At 40.2% G+C, this 18354-nt stretch overlaps 1 protein-coding gene across 1 annotated transcript in view; it reads right to left on the bottom strand.

Moving 5' to 3' along the window:
- The window catches only part of astn1 (astrotactin 1), a 2712832-nt gene that overhangs the window by 807121 nt on the left and 1887357 nt on the right, over window positions 1–18354 (bottom strand). The gene's annotated exons all lie outside the window — the stretch shown is intronic.

Here is an 18354-nt window from a genome sequence, read left to right as displayed (position 1 = left end):
TTTCAGACTACTTGTATTACATAGGAATTTGGAGAAACAACATATTAACTTTTATTGAATATAATGTGTTTAATTGCATAATGGTGCTGATGCTTTGCAATAGTTCAACTAATTTAAAAATACTTGGTTAATGATTTTCATTTGTACTCGGTGTTTGAGGCTTCTTGCTTAAGTGTCCAACAATAATTCGCCAGCATTGATGGATTTGAGTTGCCCTGGTATCTTTTCTCCATGACTGCAATGTCCTAGTGAAACCTTTCACCATGCTTATCATTAACAGCAACAAGATTTGCAGGGGAGAAGTTTAAATGGAATGCAGAAAATGAATATTTAGTGATATGTTGCATTTCATGGTTTTATATGCTTGAAGCATGCTTTCAACCAGCTGCATGTAGTTTGGTGCTCTATAGATGCCGAGAAAAATTTCAACAACTTCCTTGAATGCTTTCCACGTGATTTTCTCTGGTCCCCACTAGAAATTCTTCAAATTGCCTGTCATTGATGACCTGTTTGATTTGTGGACCAACAAAAATGCTTTCCTTAATCTTGGCATCAGTTATTCTGGGAAGCATCTGTCTCAAATATTATAATCCTTCATAGAAATTTTTGTGTCCAATGATAGCAAATTCCATTCTTACTGTCCTGAACCCAATAATTATTACTAAAACCTGTCCTGCCATGCAGCAGCCATGCTGCCTACGCATGCCCAAGCATGTCTGGACAAGATAGGAAACTTCCCAGCTTACATTGTAGGCAACATTTTAATGGACTTGAATTATAATTGAAATAATAAACATAAGTTTATTAAAAATGGTGCATGATAGGGAAATTTCATGGTGATTTTCATGATCAGTAGCCCAAAATTCATAAGATACACCTAAAGATATTCAGGAAGCAAAATCTTTGTTGTCCAGTGTTATTTTATGTTTTATATTCATAATTAATTTAGGTCTCTTTGTAGGAATCTGTTCTCACTTTGACATGAAAAGAGCCTTTTTCTGTTGATCAATGTCAAAAAAAAGCCAAACACTGTGATTCAATGTTTTAAAACAAGAAAACATGAATACTTCCAAGGGGAATGAATACTTTTTATAGGCACTGTATATACAAGGAACAAAAGGGTTACCACGTGAGCAATGTCTGGCAGCTCTTGGACTGTATTCCTTGGTGTTCAGGAGAATGAGGGGGAATCTCATAGAAACATTCCGAATATTAAAATCCCTGAACAAATTAGATATGGCAAAGTTATTTCCCATGGCAGGGGAGTCTAGGAAAGAGGGCATGACTTCAGGATTGAAGGATGTCCATTTAGAACAGAAATGTGGAGAAATTACTTTAGTCAAAGGGTAGTAAATCTGTGGAAATTGTTGTCACGAGTGACTGTGAAGGCCAAGTCATTGGGTGCATTTAAGGCAGAGATAGATGAGGCAAGTGAAGATGAGTGAAGTTATCCCGTTTTGTTCAAAAGCCTGATGGTTGAGGGGGAATAACTGTTTCTTAACCTGGTGGTGTGAGTCCCAAGGCTTCTGTACCTTCTTCTTAACGGCAGCAGCGAGAACAGAGTTTGTCCTGAGTAGTGGAGTTCCCTAATGGAGAATGCTCCTTTCCTGTGACAACATTTCATGTAGATATACTCAATGCTGGGGAGGGGTTACCCAGGATGGACTAGGCTATATCCTCCTAGGTTTGGAGGGTTTTCCATTCTTGGGCATTGGTGTTTCCAGGCCAGGCTGTGATGCAACCAGTCAGCATACTTCCCACACACATCTGTAGAAGTTTGTCGAAGTTTTAGATGTCATGCTGAATCTTCAAAAAAATCCTAAGGAAATCGAGGCACTGCCATGTTTTCTTAGTAATTGCACTTATGTACATGCTGGTCTCGGTATGTCCTCCAAAATTATAACACCAAGGAATTTTAAATCTCTAATCATCTCCACCTTTGATCCACCAATGAGGATAGGCTCATGAATCTCTGGCTTCCTCCTCCTTAAGTGAATAATCAGCTTCTTAGTTGTTGCTATGGTACCATTCAGCTAGATTTTCAATCTCGTTCCTCTCTGCTGATTCATCACCACTTCTGATTCAGGCTAAGACTGGTGTCATCAGCATACTAAAATATGGCATTGGACCTGTGCTTAGCCACGCAGTCATTAGTGTAAAGCAGGTAGAACAGGGGTCTAAGCAGTTAGCCTTGTAGTGCACCAGTGCTGATGGAGATTGTGGAGGGGACATTTTTCCTAATCCAAACTGACTGGGGTCTGCGGGTGAGGAAATCAAGGATCCAATTGCATAAGGAGGTACTGAAGCTAAAGTCTTGGAGCTTATTGATTAGTTTTGAGGGGATAATGGTATAAAATGCTGAGCTGTAGTCAATGAAGAACATCCTCAGATATGCTTCTTTGCTGTTCCAGGGTTCAATGAAGAGCTAATGAGATGGGTCATCATCAAAAGGATATCTTTAGCCAGAGGATAGTGAATCTGTGGAATTCATTGCTACAGATGGCTGTGGAAGCCAAGTCATTTAAAGCAGAGATCGATCGTTTCTTGAATAGTAAGGTTATCAAAGGTTACTGAGGGAAGGCAGGAGAATGGGGTTGAGTGAAAAAATAAATCAGCTATGATGAAATAATGGAGACAATACAAATGGCCAAATTTTGCTCCTATGACATATGGACATCAGTGAACCTCATGTCCATAAGACATAGGATCATTTATAAAATTATAAAATGCAGCATTATATCAAGGCCCAATACAAGCTTGAGGTAGAACACCCTCATCTTTCACCTGGGCAAATGGTAGGCTTCCAGATTTGATGAAGAATTCTCCAACTTAAGGTAACTCACTCTTTCTGTCTGCATCAGAACTAGCCATTCCTGTCTGTAGTCAATCTGTGAATTTTGCTCTGGTTTTCTATTAATAAAGCAAGCCCAGCTGAGCATACCCCACAGCCTTGCCATTTGCATCACATCAAATGGTGTGATGTATGCAGTCAAAGCAGTATAATCCACTTTTAACTGCCACAGTCGTCCATTTCATCTCACCTCACCTAAATCTCCTCAACTCCCTCTGCATTTAAAACTGATCTTTTCCTCTCTTTTTTCCAATTTCTGACGAAGGATTGTGGACCTAAAATATGAACTTTGCTTCTCTCTCCACAGATCTTGCCTGATCTGCTCGTTGTTTCCAGCAGTGTTTGTTTTTATTAAGAACCTGTCCAATTACTTGCAACACACACAAAATGCCGGAGGAACTCAGCAGGTCAGACAGCATCTACGGAAAAAAGTACAGTCAACATTTCAGGCCAAAACCATAGATGCTGCCTGGCCTGCTGAGTTCCTCCAGAATTTTGCGTGTGTTGCTCAGATTTCCAGTATCTGCAGATTTTCTCTTGTTTCTGTCCAATTACTTGCTAGACTGGATTCACTTATGGATACTAGGTAAGTACACCAGGATTCCACCGTCACTCCACCTCCTCCCCCCACCCCCAGCAATCAGAAAAAATCTTATTTTTATAAATGTAAAGTGGCTTCATTTTTCATTATGAAACTATATCATTATTTCAGTTTTAGTTTTCATTAAATTTAATACACAATCAGCATAGTAGATTTATATCTCAAGTATTGGCTGCATTATTCCAGGATTGTGGATTATAAATCTGAATTATCTGAACCAAGTACAAACAGGAAGCTTGGTGCACCATTTTTTTCTTCTCTCTGGGCAATTTATTAATTTATTGATATAGAGGGAAAATAGAGAATTAGTGAGAAATTATGAACAGATGGATACTTTGTGAATTGCAGGTACATAAAATTTTGCTCTTTTATGTACAACAGGACTGGAAATCATTTGTAATTTACATCAGCAGTTTTTATGTACTGCAAACCACAAATATCAGAAGGGAAAATAACCGAAACCGCTGGTGCTTCCTAAAGGTGCATTCAGCACGTTCCCAGAGAACTTCTCTACTAACTGGCTTTAAGAAATCTCTTAGTTCTGTTTTTTGCTCCCACTAACACTGGAGAGAGTTTCTACGTTTTCCTTTCACAGCTGGATGCAAATTTGAAATTGCTGGGTGCAATGCAGTTTAAAGTAAGTTTCTAAGATTTAATATCTGGGTAGACACTGTTTATGCCCATGACAAAGGTAGTGTTTAAGCGTAATCAGCTGGAAACTTCCTTTATTATTAAACAAATAGCAAGAAGCCTAGAACCTTGAAAAATACTTCCCTTTAAAATTAAATGGAACATTCATTGATGTATGTTATATTCTAGAGTAAAAGAATAACATGTTGTCATGGGATATTGTGCAACAAATTTTCTCCTCTAACATCATGGTAGAACAATTATGCCAATACGAGGTAATTTAACATTTGCTTTACTACATGTCATTCACCTTCATGTTTCCAGACCAGAGTAATGCAGTTCAATGATTTGATGTTTAGAATGCAAAACGGATGTGACTTTGCTGGAGAATCAATTGTTGCAAACCATTGATTTACCATTGAACTATGCATGGCTGTTTATTTGGAAATCCATGTGGACAAGGATCAGTCTGAAGATTAGCTGCATGAACTAGGCTTCTCCAGAAAAAAAATTCTCCGCATCTGTTCACCAGACAAGGGCTACAGCAGATGAGGGCCACATACACAAAATAATAAAGATAAAAATAGCTGGCTACCGGCTCTCATAACACACTGAACATATGGAAACCATCGATGTCACCGGAGATAAAATGGACAGGCATTTAAAACAACTAATACATCTAAATAAACTATATCCACTGACGTATGAGCCTTATCTGTATGTGTATGCTTACATCTGTAAAAACCATGTAATTAAGCTAAGTACATACAAGTGCTGATATTTGAACAGTATACTAGTTAATTAGAGCTGTATAATTCATTGAAGCCTATCTATTTATCCTCTTTACTTCTTTCTCCACTTCATCCCCAAATAGAAGACACTGAGTTACCAAGGGATGCAATACTACATTTCGAACTGGCAATTAGAATTTCACTAAATTCTCATGAGGTAACAGATACAAAGGGGTAGGATGAACTTGTCATCCAAACATAAAACTGAAAATGTAACTCAAGTGCTTTCTTTAATGGACAATCGGCTATGTTAGTTTTACATCTGGGTAGTTGTTAAAAATCCACCCATGAATTTAAAGAATGAGCTTGATCATGACAGATGTCACCGCGCACAGCTCCAAACTGCATCAAAGCAGGATGGGGGTTTAAATTCAGTTAATTAAGCAGCTTCTGGAAAATTAAACCAAATAAAACCAGTCACTATTAACATTGGAACATTGAAGATTGTTGTAAAAAAAATCCATTCTAACTTTTGAGGTAGAAAATCAACTACCCTACGCAAGTTTGACAACGTGAAACTCCAGATCCACAGCAATCTGCTCAGTTCCCGCACATGGTGGCGAGAGCCTTTCCATTCAAGGGCAAGTAGTAATGCTCATAAAGTGAACAAATGGTATGTGAACAATTCCAAGCTCCCTGTGGTTTGATTGGTGAAAGAGTGCATTCTTCTCCCTGGACTTGCATTTCTCTTGGTGAGCTTATTCAAAGCAAAACAGTTTTTCTTTTACAAATTTAATGGTCATGGTGACATAGTGGTTAGCACAATGGTTTACTGTATCAGTAATCTGGGTTCAATTCCTGCTGCTGTCCATAAGGATTTTGAATGTTCTCCCTGTGATCGTGTGGGTTTCCTCCAAGTGTTCCAGTTTCCTCCCACAGCTGTAAAACAGGTTGGTAGGTTAATTGGTCAGCTAAATTTTCCCATGACTAGGCTAGGGTTAAATCGGGGAGTTGCTGGGCAATACGACACAAAGGGCTGGAAGGGCCTATTCCGTGATGTATCTCAATAACTAATAAATGCTTTGGTTCATGCACTATTGACAGCAAGTCAGCTTAATGCTCAAAGCTCCATAATAAGCCGGCAAAACAAAAAAAAAATGGAAGAGAAGGTTTTTTGATTTTGAGAACTGAGACTCAAAACAGAAACTGAAGTCATGAAGAGAGAACCAGAGAAAGTAAAGACAATTGAAAAAAAAATGCAAAGAGGAAGCAATTGCCAATGGATTTCAGATTAGGTAACTGGTACGTGTGATCGGCAGACAGATGATCATGAGCTTTATCATTTCTGAACGATCATTTTAACTGAGGGAAGTGAAGTGCTGGTGTTCTTGATCATTCATCACAAAATGCCTAATCAAATAGATTTCTGACCTACATAAATATGAACATAAAACAAAAACATGATCAAACAGGTACCAATGAAACAATTAAAAACAGCTCAATCTTTTCAGTGTAGCATTAGTCCTCAACTTTCACTGTCCTCAGTCTTTCACAATATCCTAAGCTAGAATGAAATGTAATACAACACCAATAATTATTTTCAAATTGTTGAATCACTATCATCTCTCCAGAATATAAATATGAATATGTCAAAATCAATAATCCTGGTCCTGTCTAGCGATGCACACTCATGCAATACATAATAGGCAACTATCCAGCACTAAACAAAGGTCATTTTCACTCTTATTCTGTTCTGGAGGCACTGTGAACTTCCAGTCGGTATCTGATTTGGACCTTTTCAACTGATGTATGCAAAGTGCCTATGAAAAGTATTCACTCTCTTTGGAAGTTTCTATGTTTTACTGTTTTACAACATTGAATCACAATGTTGGCTCTTGTAACACTGATCAACAGAAAAAGACTCTTTTGTTCCAAAGTGAAATCAAATTTCTACAAATTGGTCTAAATTTATTACAATTATTAAACACAAAACAACCAATTGCATCATTACTCACTTCTTGTCTCAGTCCTAATTAGCTGACTCCATGTCCTGAGATCATGACTTTTGCTTCTGTATTTGCAACCGAGGGAAAAGAGAGTCACATGAACTATAGACCTCTAGCATATTTCAGTGAGGTCATGCTCATCCCTTGATACTTCTCAACTCCAGCAAGATGTGATGACAGAACAGATGAGGGGTTGCTGCCCAAAACGTCAACTGTCCATTTGTGAGACTCACAGAATTCTTCCAGTGTTTTGTGTTGCTCAAGTTCTAATGAGACGTCTTTGAACTGAAGCATGAGCTCAGGTTTTCTCTCCGCAGATTTTGCCTATCCTTTCCTAAGTATAAGAATGCTGTCATACCTGAGATCTCACGCAGTCGCTGTGTGTGTAAGCTGTTGGGCCACATCCAAAAAAGTGTCGACAAGCAGTAATGAGATCTTGTAAATTTGTCTCTAATCATTTAAGTCATTAATACAAATCAAGTATGGCTGAAAAAACTGCTCTGATCTGTATTGCACCCCAGAAGAAATAGCTGGAAATCTGAAAGTGGCCCATACATTCCTACTTTTTTCATTCCTCCCTCAGCATACTAATATACTGAACCTGACAATGTGAGCTCTTATCTTGCAGTGCAGCTTTAGGTGTGGTACTTTATCAAATTAAATTTGAAATTCCAGATGCATCACCTCTATTAGTTTCTCCCTTTCTGCATCTTCAGTGAGGTAGACACCTTTATGTTGTAGGAAATATGACAGCAAGATCCTGCAAGCTGAAATACGATAACCACCAGAACATCTGTTTCAGTGATTTTGACTGAAAAATGAACATTGGCAGGACAACAAAGACAAAACCTCTGCTCTTCCTCAAATGGTTATACAGAAATTAAATCATTTGTCTTCACTGAGCAACTGAATGTTGCAAAAAAAGCAGACTGCAAAACATGACAGTACTTGTTGTGCACATAGCATTCCTCCTGCCTCCTACATTGGTTTTCTCTGCACACACAAGGAAACTGCTGGACACTAACATGCTGTCAATGTACAGGCAATGAACCAGTGAAGATACTTTTAATGACTTTGTTAGATACTGTGCGTGGGTTATGACCAAAGAAAAAAATGGGTGGAGTTGCTTAGTACTTTAGTCCAAGGATGTTTATCAGGCAAGTCAAAAATCAAACTTACAAAAATTAGTGAAAATTAATGAAAAAGAAAAATCAGTATTTACAAATGACATTTGCAATAAAACAATAATAGTCCATTTTTATTCTTGTCTGATGTGAACTGCTGGCAGCCCCCATTTCTCTCTCTCTCCTACTGAGGGTGAATGCTTCTTTTTATTAGGCACTAGGACATTCCATCTTTAACTATCAATACATACACATCTCCATTACTAAAGAAATTGCCGTATTTGGTGGGAAAGGTACCGTAAAGCCAACCCAAGCGAATCAGCTCAGTTTAGGATCCAGCGGTTGCCACATGACTGCCTAGAAATGACAGATTGAAACAGCAAAATGCTTGACATAATTGCACACTTACAGTTAAGTGCAAATAAAGAATGAAATTAAACTAAATCTATCGGTGTCTAACTTTGAATGCTTGTAACAATGTGGAGGGAAAACAGTGGATTCATTATGGGAATATATTTGGGAAGACATTGAAATGTGTACACGCACATTGACATCAAAATGACAAGGCAACGTTTGTGTGCGAGTGAATGAGCATGTGTAAGGTGGGTGTTTACTGAGTGTTCTCCATCACAGACTTGTAGCCATGAACATGATATATGTGTAGTCCTTAATGCAGAAGGTGACTGGCCCTGCATAGAGTACTCAGATCATTGGGAAAGGGAGTCCAGTGGGGAACTTCTCAGAGGAGCACCATTAGCTACTTAATACATAAGGGATTCCCCTTATGTGTTAATATCCTCACTAATTGCTGCCACCATCTTCACTCCTTACAATTGTAATTCCTTCCCTTCCATGTCAACTCAGTTCAATTCCTGCTTCTAACCTACATTTATCTGCTCCACTTCAATGATTACCTCTTTGGTCACTTTCTTCCCGCTCAGCACAACTCATTGACACTTTGACATCCTAATTTCCTTTTCAAATCTTCCCTGAATACTCATCTATCCCCAATCATTTGGACTAGACTTCCATTTCAGCCTGCCTTCATTTCATAAATCTTCTCCCTGGCAAATCTTCATCCCCGACTCAAGCACATATCCTATTCCTCAATTATCTCTCCTGTGCCCACCTCCTCTCCACATATTCCCTGACCACAACTTTCCCACCAGTTAACTATAGTCTTCTCCATTAATGGTGCTGCCAACTTGCATGATTCCAACCCTTCTCCCAATCTCTATCCTCATAACTTTCTTCCTAACCATTCAATTCTTCTTCTCTGAATTTTCTCTGTCATACCCCTCCCCCATCCTCATCTGCCCCAATTGCAGCCATGATGTAGTTGAAGAAAGCATGCACAAATAATGGAATGAGCATGATTTTGACCACTGTTGAGCACCTCCTATTCATGAAGGCTGTTCAACAATGTTTTAATCATGATCTTCTTGCTTATTTGTAGTTTATTTACTTTTTACAACTCTGCCACCTGAATCAGGGAAACATTCTATTGTTAAAATGACAGATAGATTTCTAGTTTGATCACAAGCAACAAGCAACACAATTTACAGGTATCGTCTTTTCTTTAAGCCCATCACACCTACTGGGTCAAAGTCCACTAACAGCAGCTCACCAAGATCACCTGGCACCATTAAGCCTACAAATTATTCCCTTGTGTAGTTCACTTCCACAGATCCTTCCTCTCCCAGGTATGAGATCTTTGGAGCTTTCGTTGGCATTTCTATGGCACTGGGTTTTAATGGGATGGGGTTAAAAGCCTCATGCCTAACCCTCCTTCTTTTACAATTGGGCTCAGGATTGTCCATGGTGGAATTGTATCCTCTTTAGCACTGGTGATAGCCTAAGACACTTGTGCCATCCACTGTGAAAATCCCAATTTTTTGATTCTGACAATTTATCTGTTATAAAATTAAAAGCTTTCGAAGGCATTCAGTGTTGCTTGAACTCTGCTGCAAAGAGATATTTCTCCAAATTGCAGCTCTTTAACTGAATAATTTTCAATGACACCATGCCACTCGGTCCAATCCTGTAACCTTTTCTAATATTTTCACTCACAGCTCTGCAGGATGGCAGTGACATTTACAAAGATTGGTCTTGGCTCCCCTTCCTTTCCGAAGTATAACACAATCTAATCGAAGACCCAACACAGCTGTTGTTTTATTCTGCCTTATTCTGTCCAATGAGGTTGTGAGAAACATTGTTCCCCTGAAATCGCAACACTTGGTTGACAAACAGAAGGTCACTGTCTCCTAGAGAACGCCTCTAACTCAAATATAAATATCAGCCTCTGGTTTGGCAAGATAATAAGATGTTTGTATTGACTCAAAAAGTGTCAGAGTAGATAAATAAGAAAGAAACAATTTGGAATATTTTCTTGGCTGGTTTCCTACATCTTTTCCTTTAGCAGGTGTTGACGTTTTAGAAAATGACAGATTGTTTCCACAATTGTTTATAAACCTGAAGCCATACTAACACAGGAGATTCTGCAGATGCTAGAAATCCAGACCAAAACTGAAGCCACACTAATACCCAAGGTTTTAGCTAAGTATGCTTCCATAGATGATTTCACTTAGTTAGACAAACTAGAATTAATGAAGTGAAGAGAACACAGCTAAAAAAAAAAATTAAATGAACTTATTTATATGTTTGCCTTGTGGAATGCTGATTTGTTCCATTTTTGATGATTTTCACCATACTATGTTCATGATTATAGCTGGTACAACAACCAATACAGCTAAAAATAAAATGCTCAATATATCCAGATACAGATCATGAAAGCACCTTAGATTTTAATTACCTTACAAGGTAACAGAGCACTAAATAATCAGGGCTCCCCCGACTAAGTGAGAAATAAAGAACTTTCAACCATTTGAATAAATGGAATCCCTGTGATGCTGATTAAGCACTGTTCTGCTGCAATGGGAGTGGCCCTTACTTTGGTGAAAAATATTGGAACTATGCAGTACATATTTTTATGTTGGCAAGTTCTTATTTTGATGAGAGAGGCTTAGTGAGCTTCAGACCATTGTACGTCACCAAACACAAAACCAAGGAATGGGCAATCAGAAAGCGGAGGGCTGAAAGGTCAAATACCTGTATACTTTCATTAGCGCCCGTGGCTCTTACAAATCTATAGAAGTGTTAAAAGTTATCTACTTGCTTAAAAAATGAATCCAGGATTGTAGATTTTCAGACACTACTTGGATGAATTAATACAGAATGGCATCCAATGCCATTTCACCGACACTTAACAAAGCTGCATTTGAAGAATGGTCACAAAGAGAATATCTCCGGATGCTGGAAATCTGAGACCCTTTGGCCTGAAACATCGACTGGATTCTTTTTGTAGATGCTGCCTCGCCTGCAGAGTTCCTCCAGCATTTTCTGTGTGTTGTTTGAAGTATGGCATTTAAGGAGACTGGCAAGCAGACGAGTTATGAGAGAGAGTTCTGGAAAACAGGACTAAGTGCCTGAAGGCATGAAGAGAAATGTAAAGCAAAGGATAAAGGAGATCAATAAGCAGTGAAATGGTGGGAAATTATTAAATTATGAGCATTAACCTCCAAAACTAGCAAGTCTCCTGAACTTCCACACAGCTAACAGCAAGGCCATCATCCAAATGAAGAGGAACGTCTTAGGGACAGGGTAATTATAAGGTAATTTACATGTCTTGAAATGGTCAGACTAATTTAACTTTGCTTAATTTTAAGGGTTCTCTAGAGACAAATGGATATTTATAAAGAATGCCAAAACTTCTCATACCATTTAATTTAGCTTTGTAATGTTTCTCAACAGACCTTTGTCACTGAACATTTATAATCTGCTTGATAGCCAGGAAAGTTAAGCTGGAGTTGAAGGTTCTCAAAGCAATCCGGTGGATGAAGCTTGCCATTAGAGATCACAGAACCCCAAGGTGTATCCAGTTTGGAGGGGATATTTGAGGTAGGGACCTGTTCCAGAAAAAAAGCAAATTTTTGTGGGCAGATAACGGGAGTGCCACATTTAGCCACTCCACAGTAGACTCAGAGTGAGCCAGTCTCTGGTTTGGAAGACCTTTCTTTAGTAAGAATGTCCACACCATGATTTGTGAAAGGAGATTGGAAAAACAGGATATTTCCAGAAAATTAATTCAAAAGGTCTGGCTGATGAACCCAAATTAACTAACAGAACTAGAATGAAATAAAATACTCTCCAAAGTTGTTAAACTGAGTATCCTGTAGATGTGCTACAAAGGTTGCTGGGGTTGTTTGACATTTCATACAGTTCTAAATTTGTGCTGAATGCTTATGTGTTGCCTTTATGGCAGTTAGTTAGTTTATAATATTTTTGCTTAGTAATTCATTTCTTAGCATTTTAGTTAAAGTTAGGATTGTTTAAAGTAAATTCGTTGGCTGTGATATATCGCGGCATGCGATGACGTCACATCCGGTTTTGCTGCGTCTGTGGGAAAATACCGGTTTGGAGAAACGGGGGGGGGGGGCACACATGTGCGAGTCCAGCGCACGAAAAGTTGTCTTTCTACGCACTGGAAACATAGTGGAAGCAACGCCATAAGTCATGAGATAATCGATATGTTGAATTAAAATGTTAACGCCGATCCTGTTAAAAGTAACGATGGTCGATAAGGTTTATGTTTTCATTAGTTAAAGAGTTGCAGATAGTTTGTGTTGAAGTGTATTTAAAGCAGTCAATGGCGTAGGTAGATTCTGACTGTATGCTGCACTTTAATGTAATGTAGTTGTTGTAGTTTTACTCTTGCAAGGATTTACGATGTAAACGTAATATCAAGAAGGAAACAAATGCTGTACAAATCTTGTATTGTTTTATCAACAGTTTTCACCATATGTTAATGCGAAAGAGTGAACAGTAAACGGTTAATCTTACTGCGACCCTGTCTTCATTAACAACGGTTTACCTAGGTGTTTGGTTCGGCGTTCCGTTACACCTGAGCGAAAACACTACAGTGAAAAGGCGGCATTATCAGGTGTTTCAAGTGCTGCAATGACAACTCGATCCAGCATCAAGTCGTTGCCATCCAGCGACAGGGGCAGTAGGGCATCATCAAGTAAGGCCGCCCACGCAAGAGCTAAAGCAGAATCCGACAAGGTGTGAGTGTGCTACGCCAAACGAGAAGCAAAATTGAAAATGGAAGCGGCTGCCAGAGAAGCCGAAAACCAGAAGGAAGCAGCTGCCAGAGAAGCCCAAAACCAGTTGGAAAGGGTAAGGATAGCGGCAGAGTTAGAAGTGCTGATGCTGGAACGAGAAGAAGAAGCTGCCAGGGTGGAAGCAGAGTTCATAGAAGATGCTGAAGAAATGCACGATCTGGTTGACGTAAAACCTACTTCAGAAAAGACCAGATTGGAACGCACAAGCGACTATGTCCAATCTCAAATAGACCTGAAGATTCGTTCTTCCTCTCCATACTTATACGATAACGGCCCACTTCATGAGGAGTCTCAGAGAGGCCCGATTGCATCACATCCATCTGAGGAAGACAATTTACCCTTGCAACTCCGCGATGAAGTCAAGAATGAAAGGGCTGATGACAAATACTTCTCGACACCAAACTTACCAGATTTGGCGAGAAGAGAGGCAAAGGCTGAACTCAGAACAGCAAAGTCCATAACAGAGGTACGCCCTCAGTCATATACCCGCCGACATATTTCCCCAGCCCGCATGCCACTTGCAATTGAACCCCTGGCACAGTATTTAGCACGACGAGATCTCGTCACTTTAGGACTATACCAGTTCAACGATAAATCTGAAAATTACCGTGCATGGTACTCCACATTCACCAACGCTATTGATGGAGTCCAGCTCAGAGCAACCCAAGAGTTGGATCTTATGGCGAAATGGCTGGGGAAAGAATCATGCGAACAGGTGAGATGCATACGTTCCGTGTACATCAACAACCCCGAGCTAGCCTTAAGCAAAGCATGGGAGAGACTTCGGGAGGGCTATGCGGCCCCCGAAATTATTGAAGCGGCTCTATACTGACGCCTGGAAAATTTTCCTAAGGTGTCAGCCAAGGACCACATTAAGTTAAGGGAGCTTGGAGATTTACTCATGGAGACTCAAGGCGCCAAAGAAGATGGCTACTCAACTGGTCTATTATACCTAGATACTCCATCCGGGATTAGACAAATCGTGGACAAACTTCCATTTGGGCTGCAGGACAGGTGGTTGTCTGTTGCCTCAGAGTACAAAGAAGACCACAATGGTCGATTTCCTCCCTTTGATTATTTCACTAGGTTTGTGTGCAGGGAGGCGAAGAAGCGAAACGACCCTAGCCTCATGGGTCAAGGAAGCAGTACAATTTACACCAAGCCAGATAAATCCTCTTCGAATAATTTCAACATTAATAAACCTGTCTCAGTGCTTAAGACTGAAGTCTTTACAACTAACCACGACCCTAGCAAGAATTGTCCATTGCATAACAAATCCCACCCCCTCAGAAAATGCAGAACGTTTAGGGAAAAACCCCTTGAAGAGAGGATGGCCCTTCTCAAGGAGAAAAGAATATGTTTTAAATGCTGTTCCTTGACCTATCACTTTGCTAGAGAGTGTACGATCACCGTGAAGTGTCCGGAATGTAATAGCACTTATCACGATGGGGCAATGCATCCCGGCCCGTTACCACAACTGACAACGCTCCTTTACCCCCACAACAGGACGGCAGGGAGGGAGAGGCTCACTCCAGGACAACAGTTGTCAGCTTGAGCTGTACAGAGGTTTGCGGTCAAGCTCAGTCAAGCCGTTCTTGTTCAAAGATCTGCCTCACTAAGGTGTACCCTAAAGGAGCCAAAGACAAGGCCATCAAAGCCTATGTAATTCTGGATGATCAGAGCAATCGCTCACTAGTCAGTCCAGAGTTCTTTAAATTGTTCAACATTGAGAGTGAGTAGTTCCCATACTACCTTAGAACTTGCTCAGGCAACGTGGAATCTCATGGAAGGAAGGTAGAAGGCTTCCAGCTCGAGTCCCTGGATGGTAAAGTCATCATCTGTCTCCATCCACTCTTAGAGTGCAATGAAATTTTGAATAACCGCACTGAGATCCCGACGCCAAGTGCGGTGCTACACCAGCCACATCTCCGCCACATCGCCAAACACATCCCAGAACTGGATCCAAAAGCAGAAATACTCCTGCTATTAGGAAGAGATGTTCTTCGGGTGCACAAGGTTAGGCAGCAGGTCAATGGACCACATGACGCCCCCTTTTACAACGCCTGGATCTGGGCTGGGTGGTGATAGGAGAGGTGTGCCCTGGCAATGTACACAAACCGACGGTTAGCACACTCAAGACCAATGTGCTAGAGAGTGGCTGCCATTCAATTTTTCAACCCCGCACAAGTGTCACGTGTATTAAGGAAGCACGACAAGGCTTTAACAAACGTAAAGTAACTGACGAGACGCTGGGTCAGTCAGTCTTCGCTCAAACTGAGCATGATAATAAACTTGCTCAATCAGCTCAAGACGCCATTTTCTTAAAAACAAAGGACACCAAGGTCTTCAGAGGTGAAGCAAATAATGGGGTCGCCCCACTGCCTTTCAGAGAACCACGCCAGTGCTTGCCAAACAACAAAGAACAGACAGTCAAGTGGTTCACGCCCTTGCAAAAAACCCTGAAAAGGAAACCTGAGATGCAGCAACGCACCCGATTGACTCACAAAGTACTGTGCACACTAATGGCAGAGGTCACCGCCATTATAAATGCATGACCACTCCTACCTGTCTCTTCTGACCGGGAAAACCCCTTCATACTCTCACCATCAATGCTCCTTACACAGAAGGCAGGAGCTCCCCCTCCACCAGGGGACTTCTCCGATAAGGATTTGTACTTAAAGCAATGGAGACAGGTCCAGGCTCTGGCAAATCGGTTCTGGTCTCGTTGGAGACAGGAATATCTACCTTTGTTGCAACACAGACAAAAGTGGACAGAACCCCACAGGAATCTTCAAGTTGGAGATTTAGTCCTGCTCAGGGACAAGCAAATCGCCCGCAACTGCTGGCCAATGGCCAGAATCACCGCCACATTCCCTAGTAGGGATGAATATGTCAGGAAGGTTGAGTTGAAAACTACTGACCAAGGCGATGTGAAAATTTACCAAAGGCCAGTTACAGAAGTCATTCTACTTCTACCTAAGGACTGATTAGAGACTGAAGTTTTGTATTATGTTCATTGTGACCTTACGAAAGTCAATCGGGGAGTGTGTTCCTTTATGGCAGTTATTTAGTTTATAATATTTTTGCTTAGTAATTTGTTTGTTAGCATTTTAGTTAAAGTTAGGATTGTTTAAAGTAAATTTGTTGGCTGTGATATATCACGGCATGTGATGACGTCACATCCGGTTTCGCCACGTCCTGTGGGAAAATACCGGTTTGGAGAAACGGGAAGGGGGGGGCCACACATGTGCGAGTCCAGCGCAAGAAAAGTTGTCTTTCTACGCACTAGGAACATAGTGAGAGCAACACCGTAAGTCATGAGGTAATCGATATGTTGAATTAAAATGTTAACGCCGATCCTGTTAAAAGTAACGACGGTCGATAAGGTTTATGTTTTCATTAGATAAAGAGTTGCGGATAGTTTGTGTTGAAGTGTATTTAAAGCAGTCAATGGCATAGGTAGATTCTGACTGTATGCTGCACTTTAATGTAATGTAGTTGTTGTAGTTTTACTCTTGCAAGTATTTACGATGTAAACGTAATATCAAGAAGGAAACAAATGCTGTACAAATCTTGTATTGTTTTATCAACAGTTTTCACCATACATTAATGCGGAAGAATGAACAGTAAACGGTTAATCTTACTGTGACCCTGTCTTCATTAACAACGGTTTACCTCGGTGTTTGGATTGGCGTTCCGTTACACCCGAGCGAGAACACTACAGCTTATTTTAGATTATTGCTGAAAGATATAGCTCTAAAATTGCTTGCCATCTTTGATGTATTACTTGAGTTTAGACAATGATCATAATTGTTGTCTATGTAGGAATTAAAATATGGAAGAAAACATCAAAGGCAGATGAGTCAAGGACAGTGAAAATAGGCAAATCAATTGTCTTTGTTCTTGCTATTTCATTGAAGGAATGGAGGCTGCCATTTTGTGAAGCTGCTCTGTAGCCTCCTTTTTATGAACCAATTTTGCTCATGAATAGTTGTATGAAAGAGCTTTAAAGTGGACATAATGCTCCTGATAATCTGCTGAATTTGAGTTAATTTCCAAATAAGTAGCTATCTGCAAAGTGTTCTTAGGTACAGTGCAGATTTATGAATATAGGAGTTACATTTGCTCTGAGTAACTTGAGCCTAGTAATTGGCTGGTCTGCTGTAATTCAGAACAAAGAGACATTAATTACAATTGTCATTTGCGAGAAGGGCAATATATTGATGCTGACTCGGACCAGAGCCAATGGGAAGTTGACACACGTTAGCTAGATAGGACAGAGGCAGTGAGATTGAAACACAACATTTGAACTGGTAAAGAGAGTATAAAAGTGAGAGGCAGCACATGTAAACTAGTGAAACCTTGTTGACTAAGTATCGCAAGGATGACTCCCATGCTTACAGCTGGGAGAAGGAGGATTAATTGTCTGGCCAACTGGAGATCTTCTATATTGGTGTTAGAAATTGGAGAAATGGTCTGAGTGAGTATTGGTACAGAGAACAGTAGAATTCATACTTTAAGTTGATAGCCCAATATCAACATAGTTAAACTGATGTTTGTGCAGAGAAAGTAGTGTCAGCACTGATGATTTAAGAGCTGTGTAGTGAATAGTCAGTTGATAATAGTCAATAATTCTGCTTCTGCTCAGAGCACACTGAAGTGATGAGTGAGGGGACGTTGCAGTGTGAGAACAAGTACAACATTTTTAATTAGCTCAAGTTTGCATGTGAAAGAAGGGGATTCAGCCAGCTGAGGATCAGGATTTGGAAACCAATGCAACAGAGGTATTGAGCAAAAGCAGAAGAATAAGTAATTATATTTTTATATGTGTGATTTAAGGGGCAATTCATCTACCTAATGCTATAGAGAATTCTACGGAGATTCCAAGGGGGCTGAAGTAAGTTGCCTGAACAATGAGTTTACAAGCTCTATCATTTCACCCATTGGCACCTCTTTGATGCAGGTCCCAGATGAGATGCTGCACGAACTGAAGCCTCAAAATAGGTGTCAAAGGTAGGGGAGATGTGCCTGAGAAATGCAGGAAGAGAAAAGGCTCATGTCCACAAGTTCTCTACTGAGAGTGTATTCAGGCAGCAATGGCCTTTTGTGGGAATACTTCTAGATAAATGCCCACAATAGGGTGCATCGATCTCCTGATAACTGACACCCTGAATCACCTGGTCATTGGATCCACCTGTCAGCAATGGCAGATGATCCTGCTTTGCTGTCAT

Source organism: Hypanus sabinus, chromosome 11, assembly GCF_030144855.1.
Source record: "Hypanus sabinus isolate sHypSab1 chromosome 11, sHypSab1.hap1, whole genome shotgun sequence".
Lineage (NCBI taxonomy): Eukaryota > Metazoa > Chordata > Chondrichthyes > Myliobatiformes > Dasyatidae > Hypanus > Hypanus sabinus.
Note: the sequence above shows the minus strand (reverse complement) of the source record. Positions and strands in the feature narration are given on the sequence as shown.